Below are 20,131 nucleotides of genomic sequence, written 5' to 3'. Positions count from 1 at the left end.
TCTTTTAAAGTTATGTAAAGTTTTCTAACCATATTACAGAAAGTGTGGAAAACATAGTCTTCTGCTTGAACACAATACCAGCATTTTGAAGCATTTACTGCCAATCATTTTTTGTGAAAATGTCCAGGTCCAAGTGGAAAGCGTGTGTCACGGGGACAGGCCAGACTGGAAATGAGATCCACATGCAACCCCAGCAACATGTGGGCCCTGGCAGTGTGCTCGGTGCCATGTGCTCCATCTCGTCACACCACCCCCTCAGTTTGTCTCTGTCCATTGATTCATGCCAACATCTGGCCTCAAGATTGCAAAACCATATTTGTCTTCATAGTTCTTACTATGTTGTAGCCTGGTGCTCAGCCCTGGGGCTTGGTAGCGTGTAATACACACAGCTGCCACTCTCGTGGGGCTTACACTGTAGTGGAGGAGGCAGACTAAACATGTAACCACGCAAACAATTTTATAGTTGAAAACTGAAAAGTGAACAAGATTTCTGCTTCTGGCTATGATAGAGAAATTGGGAGTAGACCTATGCTCTTGTTACAAACAACTAGAAAATTGGAGAAGATACCGCGTGGGACAAAAGTAGGGTTTACAGTCATGAGTATGGGAAAGTTTATTATTATATTATTACTTATTTATTGTATTACTTCCCATACGAACAACTGGAGATGTGCTTGTGCCCCACCTTGTGTATGAAACGCAGGACTGTGGTCCCAGGAGAAGGGAAAGGGCAGTAAGCCTGGCTTTCTGACTCGGCATTTTCTAGACTGTGTTGCAGGAAGTCTTGCTGAGCTGAGAATAATGAGTTTGAGGAGGAAAAGGTAGCTGGCATTTGTAGGAGGGAGGTATGCAGCGGAGGAGCTCCAGAAATATGCCAGAATTCTCCTTGCGTATGTGGGAGGCAGTTTCCGACTACAGCGCACGGCGGGGCAGATCCAGATGGAGCCCAACTATCTTGCTGAGGTGAGGAGAGTGATTTTGAAGTTGGGGAGGTCAAAGGGGCTAGAATTGAAAGGGCAGAGTTCCAGAGAGGAAGAGTTCCAGAAATCTGCAGAGAGGTTCCTGTAAGTCTTTGGCTGAGGACCAAACTGCACATGTGTCAGGTGAAACCCTAACGGGCTGGGCAGGAGCAACCACCAAGGAAATTGCAGTGGTCAGGAAGCTGTGAGATAAACAATTCCCAGAGTTCAAACAAGGCCAGATTCATTCAAGTTCCCCCCAGTTAGAGTGGAGATCGTGTTAAATACGGGGGGCTCTCGTCAGAGATCCTGGGGCGGGGGCATGCACTAGAAGTGGAGCTCGGTTAGCCTGAAAATAATGAGCACTTTAGATCTGTTCTAAAAGAGGTTTAAAAGAAGACATAAAAGAATCAAGCCCATTCGCAAATAACTTAGCTGCCTGCCAGAATATGTCCTGCATTCTTTATACAAATATTACAAAATTAGCAATAAACCTAAACTTCATGATGTTCAGCAGCCAATCAAAATTACTAGACAATTGAATAAGCAGGGAAATGTGAACCATAAACAGGAGAAAAGTCAGGAGAGTAATCCAGAAATGAGAGAGGTGATGGAAATAGGATCGTATTTATTATTTTTCTTTTTTTTAAGTATATTTTATTGATTATATTGTTATAATAGTTCCAACTTTTTCCCCTTTGCTCCCCTCTGCCCAGCACCACCCCTCCCCCAGACACCCCCCCCAAGTCCATGCCCATGGGTCATACATAGGAAATATAGGAAATAGGATTTTAGAACAACTATTATTTATATGATCCATATGCCCAAAGATGTAAAGTACAATATTTCAAAGAAAGAAATGGAATGTCCAAAGACAAATCATATCTGAAATGAGAATTTCACTGAATATATTAAAATTGGTGATATACTTCAGAAATAAGTAACTGTGAAGACAGCACTAGAATCTATTCAAAATGAAGCAAAAATAGAGGGAAAAAATGAACAGGGTCTTAGTGTCATGTGGGAAAGCACTAAGTAATCAAATAGTTGAGTAATCAAAGTCCCAGAAGGAGAAAAGAGGGAGGCCAATTAAACAAATATTTGAAAAACTAATGGTCAAATTCCCCCAAATTTGATAAAAAAACAATAAATGCACAGATTCAAGAAGTTCAATGAATTCCCAGTAGGGTGAATTTTCTCTTCTCTCTCTCTCACACACACACTCCATGCTACAAATGGCTGAAAGTCAGTAATAAATAGAAAATTATAAAAACAGCCAGAGTTAAAAAAACAAACAGGAAGTGGGGGTGGGGCATGGAGGTGGAGAGAATGACTACAGACTTTTCATTTCAAAATATGCAAGCTTGAAGTAAACGGAATGGCATCTTTAAAGTGCTGAAAATAAAAATAGAACTATCAACCTAGAGTTTAATATCCACCAACAAAAAAAATACTTAAAAAACTGAAGGCAAAATAGAAGCTTTCTATACAAACACAAAAGCTGAGAAAATGTGTCACCAGTTGATCTGCCTTACAAGAAATATTAAAGTTCTTTAGACAAAAGGAAAGTGATACCAGACAGAAGCTGGGATTTGCACAAAGGAACAGTGCAAGAAATGGTAAATATGGGATTCAATAGAAAAGACATTTTTTTTCAGATTTAAAAACATTTAGAAAGATAATTGTTTAAAGCAAAAAATAAAAACAATGTGTTGTGGCATCTCTAACACGTAGAAATTAAATATATGACACCTGAAAAGATGGGAGGGAGAGAGGGAAGCATCTTCTTGTAAAGCTCTTATATTATACATAAAATGATATAATATTTAAAGGCAGACTGTGATAGGTCAAACATACCAATTGTGAACTATATAGTTACCACTAAAAAAAAGCAAAGATGTATGAGTAGTAAGTTAATTGGGAAATAAGATGGAATGCTAAAAATCAGCAAGAACGGGAGAGGAGAACAGAATAAAAGAATAAACAGGACAAATATAAGACAGAACAAGATGGTAGGTTTATGCACAACTAGATTGATAGTTATGTTAAATGCAAGTGGCCTAAATACTCCAATTAAGAAGCAGAAATTGTTAGACTAGATTTTTTTAAAAAGATTTTATTTACTTATTTTTAGAGAGAGGGGAAGGGAGGGAGAAAGAGGGAGCGAAACACCAGTGTGTGGTTGCTTCTTGTACATCCCCAGCTGGAGACCGGGCCTGCAACCCAGGCATGTGTCCTGACTGGGAATCAAAGCCCCTGCTATATGGTGTCTACAAGAGATGCACTTTAAACACAGAATAGAGAAGAGAGAAGCCCTGAATCCACGGGGCTGGGGGGGACACAGCAACGTGCCCAGTTTATGACACCCAGGGGTGTCACTCAGGCCTGTGCAGCTTCTCAGTTTGTCTCTACTTTCAGCAGGGAGTTTTCAAGGACTGAACGTTCCAGCAGCTCTAGGGATGGAGCTGAGTTAGAGGGAGACCATTTAGGAAGCAATTGCAGGTACTTTGCAATTTAACATTTAAATATTTTCCAGTTGCTTCAGACGTACAGGTTCATTCACCCTGAACTACAGTGACCAATCGGGATGGAGTTTATTTCATACTTAGCCCATAGGGGGACATGTTCTTTACCTCCACCTGCTCATCATGGTTCCCTAAAACTTCACGGGGTTTGCCCTTGTGCAGGTTCTGACTCCAGAAATATCCCCAACACCCTGAAAGGGAATGTGAGAAAAGGAAGCTCTAAGCTGATTCTCGTGCATGGTAACGGCAGCTGAGCTTTTTCCAGCTCCTCAAACCGTGGCCCAGTTGAATGGCCACTGTAAACTGGAGGAGTTCTTGGCAGGGGCTGGGCCGTGGGAACCAGACTCATCTGGTTTGGATTCGCTTGGAGACGTGGCGATGGAGGAGGTGGCCCATCAGGACCCTTCCTGCTTATAGTTCAGTCCAACTGAAAGGAGAATAGGCTGGTTTTTCAGGCCAGACCTTGTGAAGGAGCTCATTCTAAACAGACTTTTTGCATAGCCCATTTGATGGTTGACATGTTTTGATTTTGAAGTAGCTATTTGAACATAGCTGCATAAAAATTCCTGTATTATGCCCTGGATGGGTAGCCCAGTTGGTTGGAGCATCATCCCTTACACCAAATGCTTGCGGGTTCAGTTCCTGGTCAGGGCATTTACCTAGGTTGTGGATTTGATCCCCAGTCGGTGCCTGTATGGAGGCGACTGATCCATGTTTTTTTTTCTCTCTCTCTTCCCTCCTCCCTCTCTCTCTAAAATCAGTAATAAAAAAAGTCCCTATTATAATGAAAGTCAAGTTTATTGTTGATAAGTGTGCACAGTTCCTCATTCATACCCCACCCAGGGGCCTCACCCCATCTCTCAGCTTGTCCCCTCCCCCTCCCCACCCTCACCCCTCTGTGGGCATCTTCAATGGGCTGAGCCCATGAATTGGCTGAGGAGACGCACCTTACAGTTTTGTAGGTTGGAAGTCTAACACAGGGCTCACTGGGCTAGAATCGGTGAGTCATTGGGACCGCATTCTGTTCTGGAGGCTCCCGGGGAGAATCCATCCTCTACTTTTCCAGTTTTTAAAGGCTGTCCCCTTCCTTGGCCCATGACCCCATTCCCGCGTCTTCAAAGCTGACGATGCTGCATCTCTGACTGTTCTTCCATGTTTCACTCTCCCCCTGACTCTCTTCTGCTCCCTTCTTCCACTTTTTAAAAAGAATCCTCACCTGAGGATATTTTCATTGCTCTTAGAAAGGGAGGAAGGGGAAGAGGGGTGAAGAGAGAGAGAGAGAGAGGAGAGAGAGAGAAACATTGATGTGAGAGAGAAACATTGATTGGTTGCCTCCTAAATGTGCCTGGACCAGGAATCGAACCCTCCTTTTGGTGTACAGGATGATGCTCCAACCAACTGGGACATCTGGCCAGCGCTCCTTCTTCCACTTTTAAGGATCCTTTTGATTACATGGGGCCCACTTAAATAATCCTGGATAATCTCATTTTAAGATCAGCTGATTAGCAGCTTTAATTCCATCTGCAGCCTCAATTTCCCTTGGCCATGTAATGTCATCACAGATCTCACGGACTAGGACAGAACGTGGTGGTGGGCACAGGGAGGGCGTTAGTCTGCCTTCTACAGGACATGTGCATACTTACCTGGTAAGATCAACAAAATGTCCGAGAGGAAGGGACAGAGTAGTCAGAAAACCACTGCAAGCAATAGTTCAGGCAAGAAGTAATGATGCATCGGCCTCAGTGGGCAGCATTGGAAACAGGGAGAAGATGGGCTTAAGAGACTTTCGGGAGACAGCTTGGCAGAGTGGGCGGCCACTGCAGGGCCATGGATGGATTCTCACCCTCGCACAGACACAGGTGAGAGCTGCCGTTTTGATGGGAAGAGGTCATGTCTGCATTAAAGCCGACCTGACCCTCCAGAGTCAAGGCCAGACAAAAAATGGGGAGGTTTTGGCCATTTCATTAGCCACAGCTCTCCCTGAGCCAAGCCTGGGTGTCAATGTCAGGTTTAATCCTTCACATGGTTCACCTCTCAGAAAAACTCACTTGGTGGATTGTTTCCAAAGTTGACCCCAGCAAGTCCCTCCATCTTGATTCTTCCTGTCCCAGCTCCCAACAAGAGACAGAGTGGGTTTCCCTTCTCCTTGGGTCTGGCCTGGCCCCCGGCCTGGGCCTGTCACCTCATGTGACGTCTGAGCCTCAGCACCCAGAAGCCGAGAAGCTCTGCTCTTGCTCTCTTGAAATGCTCCCACCTCCTCGCAGAGAACATGGTCTGACCCACGTGGATGGCCTTGCGGAAGAGAACTGAGAAGCAACGCAATCAACAGACCCAGCCAACCGCCAGACACGGGAGCGAGGACCTCGGGCCCAGCCAGTCTTCTGCTAGCTGACCGTCTCAGCTTAGGCTACTGTCACACATTAGCATAGGCGGGTGGCATAAATTAAGTTTCATTTCTCATAGTCCTGGGGACTGGGAATCCGAGTGTCTTCCTCTTCTTACAAAGACACTCACCCACCGTGGGGGCTCCACTCTCATGACCTAGTTACCTGCCAAAGTTCCCACCTCCCAATCCACCCTATAGGGAGCTAGGGTTTCTTTTTTATTATTATTATTTTTTTATTTTTATTTTGGTTTTTCAATTACAGTTGTCCCATTTTTCCCCCCATTTCTCTCCCCACCCAACCCACCCCCTCTCCCGCAATCATATCCCTCCCCGTTGTCCATGTCCATGAGTCCTTCATACACGTTCTTTGACTAAACCCTTCCCTTACTTATCCCCCTTCTCTCCCTCCCCCTCCCCCCTATTGACTGTTATTCTGCTCTTTGTCCTATTTAGTTTGTTTGTTTGTGTTGCTCTTTAGTTTCCTGTATTAGGTGGTATCAGTGTATTTTTCTTTCTTTGCCTGGCTTATTTCACTAAGCATAATTCTCTCTAGTTCCATCCATGTTGTTGCAAATGGCAGGAGTTCCTTCTTCCTTTCTGCTGCATAGTATTCCATTGTGTAAATGTACCACAGTTTTTTGATCCCCTCATCTATAGATGGGCACTTAGGCTGTTTCCAGCACTTAGCTATTGGGAGCTAGGGTTTCAACATAAGAATTTGGGGAGTACATCAGCAGGCACCCATAACACCCAACTAGTGAAACACATGAAGAAGCTCAGCTGACAACATCGGGAGCCCAGGGGAGCCATTCCTGCTGAGCTCCAACATCAACCATGGAATTGTGAGCAAAAAAAACCAGTTGCTATGTAAGCACTGGATGTTGGGGTGGTTTGATGGACAGCAAGATAACTGATGTGCCTTTCCCACTGCCACGCCGCCTCTCCGAAGCCTACAGTGGACTTCTGTTATGAAGAGGGAAGAAGAGAAAAAGAAAAGCAGGAGCAATTTTGCCCAATGAGACAGCGCCGTGTGAAGTAGAAGTGTTACAGAATCCCTGGGCTGCTCCAATTGAAAACAAACCCACGGGCTCTTTAGTTAGGGGTCCGATTGCCCGCCGCCAGAATTACAACTCTTAATGCTTCAGTTGAGTGAAAAGAAAATTGTTTATTTAACAGTTACACATATCCTTGCCTCCCCCCTACCAAACCTAGCCAGTTTTAGGAAGGTCAGAAACACCGTTTCCCTACTTCCTAGGCACAGTTCAGCTTTACCAGCGGCTGCCAATCATTCAATCTGATTGGGAGGTCCTTTCTGTGCTGTGGTGCTCTTCAGCTCTCAATGCAGGACCACCGGGATTCTCAGCCTCCTTGCAAACTGTCTTCTTTCTGTAAACCGCGTGGATCTCCTCTCCTTCTCCAGAGCACCCCTGTGAACACCCGCCAGCGAGGGAGACAGCCCCAGAGCGTGCCCTCCCCAAAGTGTTCGCAGCTGCCTATATATCCCTGACTGCGTCCTCTCACGCAGTGGGTGTTGCCAACAGTTCTGACCATTCACAGAACCTCACGCAGGCTCTGTGTGCTTTCCATACCGTCCCCTGGTTCAAGACTCCTCCCATCCACCTGAGGCCTTGGAAGCATCCAAGCAATTCAGCATAATGAAAGACACCAGCCACCAGCCTCAGGCGTGTGGAGGCATTCTGAAAGCTGCTTCCTTCTCCCCATCCCCCAGCCGCAAACTCCGGGGATTTTTGGACTCCCCTGTTTCTGTAACAGAAGCAGTCTGTGACTGTTTGCAGTGATTTCTCACCTAGTTGTCATACATGGACAGACGCACAGCCGCCCTACCTTTGGAGGTGCTTGTCCACTGATAAAGCACTGTCGCTTGCCTTCATTTTCTCTCGACTGCTGAGATGGCAGATGGTGGCCACCTGGGCTCTAAGTACAAAGAGAAGCCCTGGGGTGATGGCAGAGCTCCCGGTGGGGCTGCTGGAGGCTGGCAGAGCTTGGAGGCCCAGAACAAAAGACAGACTTTCATGTGATGTCCAGCGTCCATCCTCCACACCTGGGCAGGGAGTCAGTCAGCCAGCAGGTGTGCGCTGTCCCCAGAGCTGAGACTGTGGGGTCAAGAAAAGACGCGTAAAGGTGTTATCACTGCTCCCAGGAGTCCAGCTGTTTACCGCTCATCTGTGTTTTCCTGTCTCTGGGTCACTGTCAGTTACCAAGTTATCGGGGCTTTAGAGTCAGAGAAGGGAACAGAACGGAGGACAGGGTGTCGAGCCATGGGGAAGACTCCGGAAGAAACGCTTTTGTCTTCAATTACACTTTTTACCTCTCAGATGGAACTGTCCCTAGAGCACATTAGCATTTTCCCCATGGCTACAAGGTGGTATGTCTCATCATTTGCGGTTGAGATAGCAAGAGTTCTATTGTACATTTGAATTATTTTAAGAGTTATCATTTATTAAACATCTAATATGTGTCAATTGGCATCCTGGATGTTTTATGTCAATTAATCCTTATAATACCTCCTGTGAGACTGGTATTGTTATCAATCCCATTTTACAGATGGTGAAACTGAGGCTCAGGTTGGTAAGTAACTCTTTTGCAAAGTTCCACAGTCAGTAAGTGACCAGACTGGGATTCAAGTCCCCATTCATCTGACTTCTCAGCGCACACACGACCACTTTGCAGAGGCCAGAGGCTCCCTCACACTTAATGAAACAGTTGTTTCCTAGAAGAGAAATCAATTTCCTTGAAGCGTCTTTATGCTTCCTTTTTTATAACCTCAAGTTCACTGAGCTGTGGCTCTTGAAAGCTTTGTGTCCTTTCTGTGCTCAGAGCACAAAAGCTACAAAGAACTCATTCTCCTGAGCACCTCACTGGTCCTTCGTTTCGTCTGCTGTGTACCACAGAGCGGAAAAATTAACCAGGTCACTATAACACCCAGTTTCACATGCCTAATGTTCTTGCTGCTCTATTTTTTTTTTTTTTTTTTTTTAAGTAAAACCATGTTCCCTTGTCCTCTGGATGGCCGGTCCTCAGTGCCTAGGCTGCCATTTCCATTTGGACTGCATTACTGAGTGCCTGTCACAGGGAGGGGCCCTGTATCTAAAGAAAGCCATTGCTGTGAGGGGAAAACCCACCTCCTCTTGGGGGCAAGCAGCGCAGCTTAGGAGGAAGTCACCTTCCAAAGGTACAGGCGGTCGGTCGGCGGGGGTGAGGGGCGGACATAAAAAGGGGAGGGGATTAAGAAGTACAAACTTCTAGTTATAAGATATTCACAGGGCGTCCAGTACAGCACAGGCAATCGTCAGCAATCTCATGCTCACTTTGCATGGTGTCGGGTGGGTACCAGATGCATTGTGGCGTTTGCTTCTTAAGGTGTTGAATCATGATGCTGTACACCTGAAACTAATATAATATTGTATATCAACTGTAATTTAAACATCAAAAATAATTCTACAAAAGAAGTCCAGTGGGAGAAGCAGCAGTGATGGGCTGGCTGGGACCTTCTGTTCCCAGACTGCAGACTTGGGCCCGCTCTCCCCTCTGTGAGCTGTCTCGCCCTTCTCTCCAGAGAGCACGAGCCTGTTAGAAGTTAACGCTCCACAAACGCCTGGCACAGAACAGTCGCCTAGTGACTCCCTCCCAGCACGGTCTGCAGGCGTATTTAAATGACGTCCCTTACAAAATAGATCTACAGGCGAGAGGTTTGAAAATAGCACTTTAACTTGCACAGTGCTTTAGACACAACAGGGCGAACGTATTTATTTATTTCAAAGCCTGAATTACGCAGCCTCCGAAGCATGTTGAAAACTTGTGCTTCTTCACCTTAACACCCTAAAGGGTGCCGTGGCCTGACCTGGGCATTCATGAACCCGTGAGAGCTGCCCGGGGCTACGTGGGGGTCCCGTGGGAAGTTCACGGCTCCTGAGGCAGACAGGTCAAAGTGCTGTGCAATGTGGAGCAACCCACCTTCCCCCCCGAAGCCTGGGTGTTCTCCTCTGCACCTGCGCCCCTCCCCCACACGTCACAGAGAGGCGGGGCTTCCTGAGAGCAGGTGTGCAGAGCTCCAGGCACTTAGTGGTCATCAGCCCCACAAGGTGACTGAGGGGAGCTTGGATGGCCCTGTGGTCCTGCCATGGAGTCCAGGCCACGCCTGAGACGGGTGGGGAAGGCTGGACTCTGTCGCAGTGTTCCATCTGTGATATTTGAATTCATAAATCCAAACGGATGCTTCAGGGGACCCCTTGGGAAGGCTTGGTGGCTGGTCTGAGCCCTTCAGCGAGGGAGCGCTCATTAGATCTCCCTCCTGCACTGAGCTATGCGTCAGGTCTTTGTTGTGAAAGAGGTTCTTGTGGGAAAATCGAGGCTGGAGATGACCGGGTGGTCCACGTGCTCGCGTGGCCCGGCTTCTCGTGTCTCCGAGGTAAAGGTGTTGTCTAGCTGCTGTGAGAGGCAACCTCAGCCCTGGTTACCCTCACAGCTGCCCCGGATTAGAACAGGGCCCCCGGAGGCGCCTGTCCTGCTGCTGGGCAGAGCGGAGCTGCCCCGGAGAGCAGCCACGCCACCAGCGGCCACCGCGTCCTCGGAGTGGGCCGAGTGCTTCGGAGCTGTGCTGGAAGTGCAGGGCACACACGGGCTTCGTAGCGGAAAAGAAGGGTGTTTGTCTGAAGGAAACAAAATGCACCCCCATGTTCACTGCAGCACTATTTACAGGAGCCGAGATGTGGGGACAGCCCAAGTGTCCATCAGTGGGTGAGTGGGTGGACCCCAGGCCAGGAATGCAAATCATAACGTGGGAGGGGTAGCCAGGCCCACTGGAGTTCCTGAAACAGGGGTGGTCAGCATGGCGGCAGGGACGGCCCCTGGGCCTCGGAAGGCTCTGGAACCCATCAGGCTGCTGGAGGCTGTAAGGGGAAGAGAGGAGGCTCTGCAAACACTGGGCCTCAACCTTTTTATCTACAACTTGAGAGAAACGAAGGAAAGGGGGGGTTTTAACTAATAGTGACGAGACCGGCAGGCTTCTGAGAACCTGAGAACCTTCTAAAAATGACACGCATTTCTTGTGTAGGTGCATCTTCCAGGGAAAAGGGCCTACAGTTTTTTCCCAGAGTCTCAGAGGGGTCTCTGGCCCAGAAAGCTAAGGGCCACTTTCTGAGGATCCCTGGGATGTTTTCCCATCACACACGCCCCAGTTGCAATTCAGGGCCCCTCAACCCCACCTGCAGGTCTCTAACACTGACAGAGGGATCATCAGAGTCCAGCCCCCGGCAGTGTGACCCTGAGGGACCCAGGTAACAGAGTGATGCTGAGGGGCCCAGGTGGCTGTGGCACGGAGGGAAGTGGGAGTGGGAGAGTCCGTTGAATCGCACTGTGTTTCTTCCCCGCACGTGGATCTCCACAGAGCTGTGCTCTTCCCGAGTAATCGGACACAGGTGCCCCTGTTAGACGCGTCTCTTTCTGCTCCTCACCTGCAGGCTCCGGGCGTCTCCTCGGGCAGACCGCTGGCTCCGGCGCCGCCTCCCCCCTCCTGTGGTCTGGATCTGAGCTGCTGTGGCTTTGGCAGCACCCGTGGGGAGGAGGACCCCCCCCCCCCCAGGGCCGGTTGTTAGAGGAAGAAAATGCCACCTGTGGCTTCTCACAGCACCCCCCACCCCAGCCACTCCGGCTTCTAGGTGCACAGAAGTAGTTTTGTCAGCGTCCTCTACAAAACGCTTTTCCCTGTTGTCTAGAACAGGGCAGAAGTTCAAAAACAGAGGCAGTTGGGGGCCTGGGAGTTCAGTTGCAAAAAACCAGATGAGGGGAATGACCAGCCTCTGAGGGTAGGACACTTCTCAGACCCTCTCGCCCCACACCTCCACCCCCTTTCTGGGAGAGAACCCTCGCCAAGCTCAATGCCCAGTCAGCCACCGGGATGTGGAGGCAGAAAAAGAATTACTTGAATCTCTAGAAGCAGGTGATCTGGAGTGTGAGTTCCTCAGGCTTCTTGGGAGAAAACGTTCCCACTCCAGAAATCCAGACCTGCTGTGGTCCTTGCTATTGATGGATGGCTTGTCTTTGGTATGCATTTTGCTCCCCTGCCAGTTTGAGCACCCTTTTGTCAGGAGAGGTGGGGATTTTTTACTTTTCCACCGAAGGGCTCACCGTGAATACTTTGCCAGCTGGAACCTGGCTCTCTAGGAGAACAGGAGCAATATTTTCCTGGGGCAGGATGAGCAAGAAGAGCTTTTCCAGGGAGGTCCAAGCCGCTGAGCTCCATGCCACTCACTCCCCCGCATTGTTGACCCTGACCTTTCCGTGAGCCCCGCATGGCCTGGCCGAGTCCCGGGGAGCAAGGAGGACAAGCCAAGCTTCAGTGGAGAAGTGGAATGGATTCTTCCCCACCATGTGGATGCCATGAGATTTGGGGTGGATTTTCGCATTTCCCTCACTGCAAAAGATCTTATAAAGATCTTAAAGAGACAAACCGCTGGTGTATCGGTGCCTGGAGTCACCTGACCAGAGGAGTCATCAGCCCTGATGTTTGTCGAGGGTCTTCGAGTGAGCATGCCGGGTAGTGCCTGCTGCCGCCTGGGCAGGGATGACGAGGGTAGGGGCTGATAGCCGCCCTGTCCCCTCACCCACGCCCACTCTGCTCTGGGCAGGACCCACTGGCTTGCTTTTGTTCAGGTGCCCAGTCCTCAGCCCTCTGCTGGATTCCCTGGTGGAGGGACGGCATCTTGTTCTGGAAGTTGTGGTGGGAAAAGCAGACTTTAGGTTCAAAAGGACCAGGATTCAAATCTCTTTCTTTTCCATCCCAGCAAAAGCCTTCTCATTTCTCTCTGACTCCCTCTCTCCCTCATTTCTTCTTCCTTCTGTGTCTTAACGTCAGGCTCCTTGAAGAGCCCCCCCCCCCCCCGCCCCCCAGGTGTCCTCCTTTTACACTCCTTTTCTGGTAAACACCTGAATTTAAAGCAGCGCATCTGGATCCGTACCTTCCAGGCCACCAGCTCTGCCCTGTTAGCAGGATCCTTTCTCCTTTCCTGCCAGGACGTTGTCTCACTGACTGACCGTCCACAGTGGCCTCAGATCTCACGTGGACGCAGGCTCCTCATCCCACTTTGCACATTTTTGTTAGTGGCCCGTTTCCGCCTCTGTCCCACATTCCCGCATCGGCCCCCTCCACCTCCCCTGTCCTGGGGCGACTGTACCACTTTCTCCGCCACCGAGCCCCAGCCTGGCCTGCCGCTTCCCTCCAGAAGGCCGTGGAGACACAAATAAGTCATCCTTCTCGGCACCACTTCCACCGTTTTCCAAAGACAACATTACAGTTCCTGGATTTATGGAGCGAGGAAACGAGGCACCAGTTGGTTTTTATTTGTCTGGGTTACATCACCAGCAAGACTATGGGCAGCACCCGGATAGTTAGGACGTGGAGGGGGGGGAGCAGAGAGGGAGACCGAGGAACAAAATCCTCTTTCTTCCTTCTTGCCAATAAAGAGCATTCCCACTCCCTGGTGAACATCCAAAGAAGAATTGGCCTTGGCCTTGTGACATCTTCACCTGCTACTTTTAACTCCTGCACTCCTGGCCAAGTTCTTCCCAAGAAAACGACCTCATCGATCTTGGTGAAAGGCTTATTTTGCAAGTGCACACTTTATTTTCCATTATTTAATAGACGCATAATGCCTCCCAGCTTCCTTCTAAGTGACGTCATACGTGGTGGTGATGTGCATGGTTCCAGTTCACACACGCCCCCGTAATTCCTGTGTATTGCTTCCAGCACTGTGGAGAGAGAGGTACATTGGGCCTTGCACGCCTGTAGTTTGGTCCGTTTCAGGAAAGTTTTCATCTGGGAAATAAGTGACCCGTGACTTAGGAGCGGAGGTGGGGGGCAGTGCTACCCAGCAGTGATTCGGTACCTCCCGTTGCAGGTGGGGTTAGATGCATGGGAGGGAGATCGAGTTAGATGGAAATCACGTGTAACTTCGGGGAAAGACGGTAAGGCAGACTTTCTTCAGGCCCATTGCAATAGGTGCAGGGCCCCCTGCGATGGGGTTCTGCAGCGGGCGAGGGGTCTGGATCAACACTGAATATACTGGGAAAAGTGGGAACTTAGGGCCAAGGAGAGGGCAGGGAAGTCAGAGGATGGAACATCGCTAAGGGGAGCCATCAGCGGTCCTCCTGGCTGACCCGACCCAACGGGATTCCTGCTGAAGGCAGGCGAGCGCTACCAGACATCCCCTGGGGAGGGTTGGGGCTGAGGAGCCTGATCAGGTATTGATGGTGGTCAGATACTGAGGATGGAGGATCCTGGCTAAACTGACTTAGCAGGATTATTACTGAAATCGGACAACGTGGAGATGAAAGCAGAAGTCCACAGTGGAGGGCTCATTGGGCAGAAGATCCTGAGGAGCCCTATTAGAGTTTGGTCAAGGAGAAACTCTGCCCATAAGGAGGTTCAACTCCACAGCTCTGTTATTTACATTAAAAAATGATGTTTGCCAAAGCTTTCAGAGCCATGGTCCAAGTTCAGAGACAAATGATTAAGATGTCCTGGGAGGCCCTCAGTCCCTGGATTCAGGTAGGAACACTGACAATCTTGGAAGGAGTCTGAAAGTTCAACTGCAGGGGTGTCTGGGAAGAAGCTCTACTCAGACAGACTTGGCCTTGGCTTCAAATTTAGTGACGTTCTTGTTGAAGTGCAAATAGTTTGCCAGCTGTAGCTGTGCTTAAGCAGAGGAGGTCAGCGGGCTGGTGGCTCCTCAGTCCCAGGACTCACTGAGTGACCAGCAATCGCACCTTCAGGAACTCAGGAGGCCAGAGCTGTCTGGAGAATCCTGATCAGGATGCGATAACAAGAAATCAGAGACTCTAGACAACGGTGATGGCAGTTTTTAAGGAAATGGATTTCAATTTTAAAAGGAATGGATAAAAGTTGCAAGTAAGCTTTTATAAGTATGAGAAAATGTTAATTAATTAAATCCCCTCAGCTCAGTTTCTCAGAAATGGGCCCTAAATCTTCACATCAACTAGGATAGCTATTACTAAAAAAAAAAAAAAAAAAAGGAATATTGCAAGTGTTTACAAGGATGTGGAGAACTTGTAGCTCTTGTGTGTTGCTGGTGGGGATGTAAAATAGGGCAGCTAGTCAGGCTGTTCCTCAAAGAATTAAGCATAGGATTACCATATACTCCAGTAATTCCACTTCTGGGTTTATACCCAACAGAACTGAAAACAGAGACCTAATCAAATATTTATACACCCATATTCACTGCCGCATTATTCATGATAGACCAAAAAAGAAAGAAAGAAACAACCCAAATCTCTAGTAACAGGCGGATGGATGAAGAGACTGCGATAGATCCGTACAATGAAATATTGAGCCACAAAAAGGAAGGGAACTCTGACACATGCTACAACTTGGACGACCCTCCAGAACACAATGCTAAGTGAAATAAGCCAGACACAAAAGGACAAAAATGGCATTGTTCCACTTATTGGAGGTACCGAGCATAGTCAAATTCATTAAGACAGAAAGCAGAGTAGAGTTTACCAGGGACTGGGGGTTATTGTTCGGTGAGTGGAGAATTTCTGTTGAGATGGTGAAGGAGTTGTGGGGTGCGTGGCGGTGATGTTCGCACAGCATCGAGAAGGTATTAATGCCACGACATTAACTGCACACTTAGACATGGTTAGAGTGCTAAATTTTATGGTATGTCCATTCTGCCACAATTAAATAATTTAAAAATAGTTTTATCTGCATGATGACATTTTCAGCCTCATTCTTTGTATTTTTGTCACTAAATTCTTCATAATAAATATAATAATGTAACAAAAACATAAAATGGTTTAGAAAACATTTGGTGTTTTTAAAAAACGTCAGGGCTGAGCCCTGGCCAGGCGGCTCAGTTGGTTGGAGTGTCATCCTATGCACTGAAAGGTTCAAGTTTTGATTCCCGGTCAGGGCACATACTTAGGTTTTGGGTTTGATCCCTGGTCGGGGTGTGTACAGGAGGCAACCAGGTGATGTTTCTCTCTCACATCAATATTTCTCTCAACACCTCTCTCTCTCTCCCCCCCCTCCTCTCTCTCTAAAATAAATAAACATATATTTTTTTAATGCCAGGGCTCACACCTGACCTCAGGGCTGCTCTATGAGGGCCATATGGATTATTATTATTAATGTGTCTACCTCCTGTGATGATCCACAGCCATATACATCATAGTGATTCCAGCTGAAGGAAGTTCTGTTTCTATAAATTCATGGGCCAATTACCAGCAAAAGAAATATTAGCTTTGCAAAAAAAAACAAACTGGTTTTTACATATTTCTACTATGGGAATCCCCATTCCACCCTTTCTGACATTTCCAGGGCCTTTTAACCACCTGGATGCTGCTTGGATAGGGCAAACTTTACAACGTGGTCACTGTTGGGTACAGCAGGTGCTTTCTGTGACCCATACTCTGAGTCCTTAGAAAAAGCGCCTTGCACCTTTTTCCCACCACAGGTTTTCACCAGAGTGCTCCTCACGCCAGTGAAGGGCAGCAAGGGCTGAGGTGTCCGGTGGGTGAGGCTGAGTGCCAGCCCCCAGCCTGGAGGACCCCTGGGCGCTGTCTGAGCAGCGCAGAGCCAGGTTTCTGCCTGTAGAGGGTCTTCACATACCCACCAAGGCCGCGCCTACCCAGACCCTTCAAAGGCACCAAGGGCACAGGATTATGTAACCTGGGTCCGATATCCCTTCCTCCACGCTCTCGTTGTACAAATGTTAACAGGCGTCCCGCCGGGGGGAGCTGTGCCAGGCACTTAGGACTTACCCCACCCCCGCCATCCAGTCACTCCCGGCCTACAGGGGACCCCCGCTGTGGGGCCTAGTGAGAGCGAGGCCAAGGGCACGGCTCTAAAGGGAGGACAGGCAACCTGGGTCCCGGCTGCGTCCTGAGGGACAAGTGAGACTCACCCAGGTGAGCAGGGCTATAGAGAGCTCTGGGCATTTCCTGGGACCCCCCCTCTCTCCCTCCCTCTCTCTCTCCCCCAGCCTGCTCCCCTTTCAGAAAGGCTCGGGGCAGCGTGGAGCGGAGCCGGGAAGGTGCCCCAGGCAGGCATCAGTAGCAAGCACAGCCCGCTGCCAACTCACAGCTGCGGCGCCCACAAGGCCTGCACGCTGCTGCTTGGCAGGCGGCCTGGGCTCTCAGCAGAATGGCGCTTTGTTGGTTCTGTGCACTGAATTGAACAGCACAATGACCCTGGCGCCCCTGCCAACCAGGTCATGTGTTTTGGCCCTTAGTGTGCTGTGGCCAGAGAGGAGCTGGAACAGGCTCCCCAGTTCAGACAAAGGTGTCCGTGGGCCTGCGGCTCCATCCTGGGGCCTCAGAGTTTTGGCCTTAAGGACCTGGAGGAAAGATGTTCACTCCCTGGGTTCGGCTGTGATTGAAGTCAGGCCCAGGGACAGCCCTGTGGGGAGAGATGGGAAGGTGGGTGTTCACTGCTGGCTGAGGGGATGGGCTGGAGGAGTGGCCACTCCTGGCTCAGGCCCATGGAAGCCTTTGTTTAGAGAATTTTCCCCTTTATACTGTCCTTCATTGAGGACTTGCAACCTTACAATGTGTCAAGCGCTGCCATCACATACATGGATTCCAGTTTATCATCCGCTGCACAGTCTGTGTCCAGGCAAGTTAGGTCACAAGGAAGTTGAGACCCACAGAGAGTCAACGGCCACCTTTGGGGATAAGCTGGCCAGGTGAACAGGCAGCAGCTGCTGGCAGGGGATCGAGTGCGTGAATAATATCTGTGCTCCTCTCAGAGCCTGGGATCCCCCCAAGAACATCATCCTTAAGCGTAAAGCTTTCATCTCCCTTTGAAATGGATATAGGGGAGAATTTTAAAAAGTGTCATTGGTGTCCTGGCTGGTGTGGCTAGGTTAGTAGGAGTGTCGTCCTGTAAACAGAAGGGTCGCGGGGTCAATCCCTGGTCAGGGCACATACCTGGTTGCAGGTTTGGTCCCTGTGAGGGCGCATGCGAGAGGCAGCCCTTCAGTGTTTCTCTCTCACCTCGATGTTCCCCTCCGTCTCTGTCTTCCCCTCTCTCTAAAATCAATAAGCGTAGCCCTGGCTGGTGTGGCTCAGTGAATTGAGTACCAGCCTGTGAACCAAAAGGTCACTGGTTCAATTCCCAGTCAGGGCACATGCCTGGGTTGAGAGCCAGGTCCCCAGCTGGGGGCATGTGAGAGGCAACTGATCGATGTATCTCTCGCACATTGATGTTTCTCTCCCTCTCTTTCTCCCTCCCTTACCCTCTCTCTAAAAATAAATAAATAAAATCTTTAAAAAAAATAAATCAATAATCATGTCCTCAGATCAGGATAAAAAAATAAATAATCAGTGTCATTTGTCACTTATACTGAGTATAGTTTTCAGGTCATTCTGAAGCATCATCGAATCTCCAGTTGGGAAGGAGACCACTTCCTCCAAGGGAGGCTCCAACAGAAAGCAGATGATAATTTCTTTCTTTCAAATCGCCCCTCAGCCGTCTCGTGAGCCCGCCTGAGCCTCAGATTAGGTTGCTTTAAAACCCATTTTATGGGAACAAGAAAACCAAATTTCTCAGATCATCTGATATTAAACAAGCTACTTATGGAGTGTAACTGATATTTTAAGCAAATAGAATGAAATCAAAAGTCCACTGCAATTACTGAAGAGGTTCTCTCCTGCCCTGGAGGAGAAGCCTGGCAGGCCTCAGCCTCCGTGGTCTTCCCCAGGTAAACGGGTCTGTGGACTCCGGAGCCTGTGAAACACACATTCCTTTCGGCAATTTCAATGTCCTATCCAAGGTCTGGTGGGCGGGCGATCGAGGCTAAATCCACCGAACACAGTGGCTGGATGAAAGGTCCATGTGGATGTTCAGCGTCTGAACATCACCCTGCAGTCCAGATACAAACATATTTCACCCAACCAAGCTGACATCTCGGTTACTAAAAACCTGAAAATTAATGGACAGATGAACCAAACTGATGTCTCTCTTGCTAGAAAGTTAAAAATGAACACACACAGTGTGGGGAACCACTCCTTGTGGTTTTGGAAATTGTAGCCCCGGCCGTGAGCCAGGCTGCCCCCCCCTTGGGAAGTCTTTAAGTCTCAGCAGAACCCTGGAAGGCTGCGTGGGAGACAAGACCAAAGGCCGTTAAAAGGGTTTCCATGGGAATTAGATTTAAAGAATGCTTATTATATTTTGGAGCTTGCTCTGCTTTTCTTATCTCTTAGCTAACTATAAACAATCTCTAGCAAGGAATGTATGAAACCTTGCACCTACTGCAAGCGTGGTGTCAAGATGTTTGATAGACCCTGACACAGACTGGTCACTGTGCCCTCTGTACTGGTACTTGTAATCTGTTATTGTCAACTGTAATCCAGGGGCCTAACAGCTATGGATGACCTTGTATCTCCCATGCGTACCCTTCTCAATAAAAAGCGTGAGGGACGGAGGTCTTGTGTTTTTCTCCCCTAGAGGGAACAGTCACCTCCTTTTCCGCCAGACAGAATACAGTGTCCCGGATAAGTTTGTTCCACCATGGTCGTGAAACTTCTGCTGGACAGAGTAGTTTCCAACCGAGCTGGGGCGTTGGGGGCAGCTCAGCCTCACCTGGCACCCTAAATGGGAGCTCCTGTCCCATAAGATGAGTGAAGACAACAGGTCACCATGAAACTAAGAAGACAACACACCCATGGGTTATCACTTTGACTGATTTAACAACAACCAGTCACTAAGGTAGACACTGATTGTTAGTATTATTTGCTTATTTTCTCTCCCTTATCTGTACCTCTGCCTCTTAGCTCATAGATCATTAATGGCTTTATTAACAGGGAATTTAAATACTCAGAACTCTCCCCTTATAAGGGTACGAACAAATGCTTTAATGCCTTTTCGTGACTTTGCAGCGTGGTGCAACTGTCGCCACAATCTACGTTTAGAACTTCCCATGGCCCCAGGAAATGCCCTCCTGCTGTCTGCAGTTACACCGCCCCCACTTCAGCCCCAAGGGCTCACCTGCTTTTTGTCTCCCCAGATTTGCCTTTCCTAGGAGTTTTATGTAAATGGCAGATGGCATAGCACGCATGAGCAATGTATTTCACAATATTTACAATAAGCCTGTACCCATTGCCGGGGGGCTTGGGGAGCGTTGGGAAGTGAGGGAGGACAGTTGTCTGGCAGCGTCTTTAGTGAAGTCGGTGGACAGGGTTCTGATGAGGTTCCGCTTCAAACCCGATCTTCATGCCAACCC

This window comes from Furipterus horrens, unplaced genomic scaffold, assembly GCF_987537825.1.
Source record: "Furipterus horrens unplaced genomic scaffold, mFurHor1.1.pri manual_scaffold_15, whole genome shotgun sequence".
Classification (NCBI taxonomy): domain Eukaryota; kingdom Metazoa; phylum Chordata; class Mammalia; order Chiroptera; family Furipteridae; genus Furipterus; species Furipterus horrens.
This window is presented reverse-complemented; position numbering follows the sequence as displayed.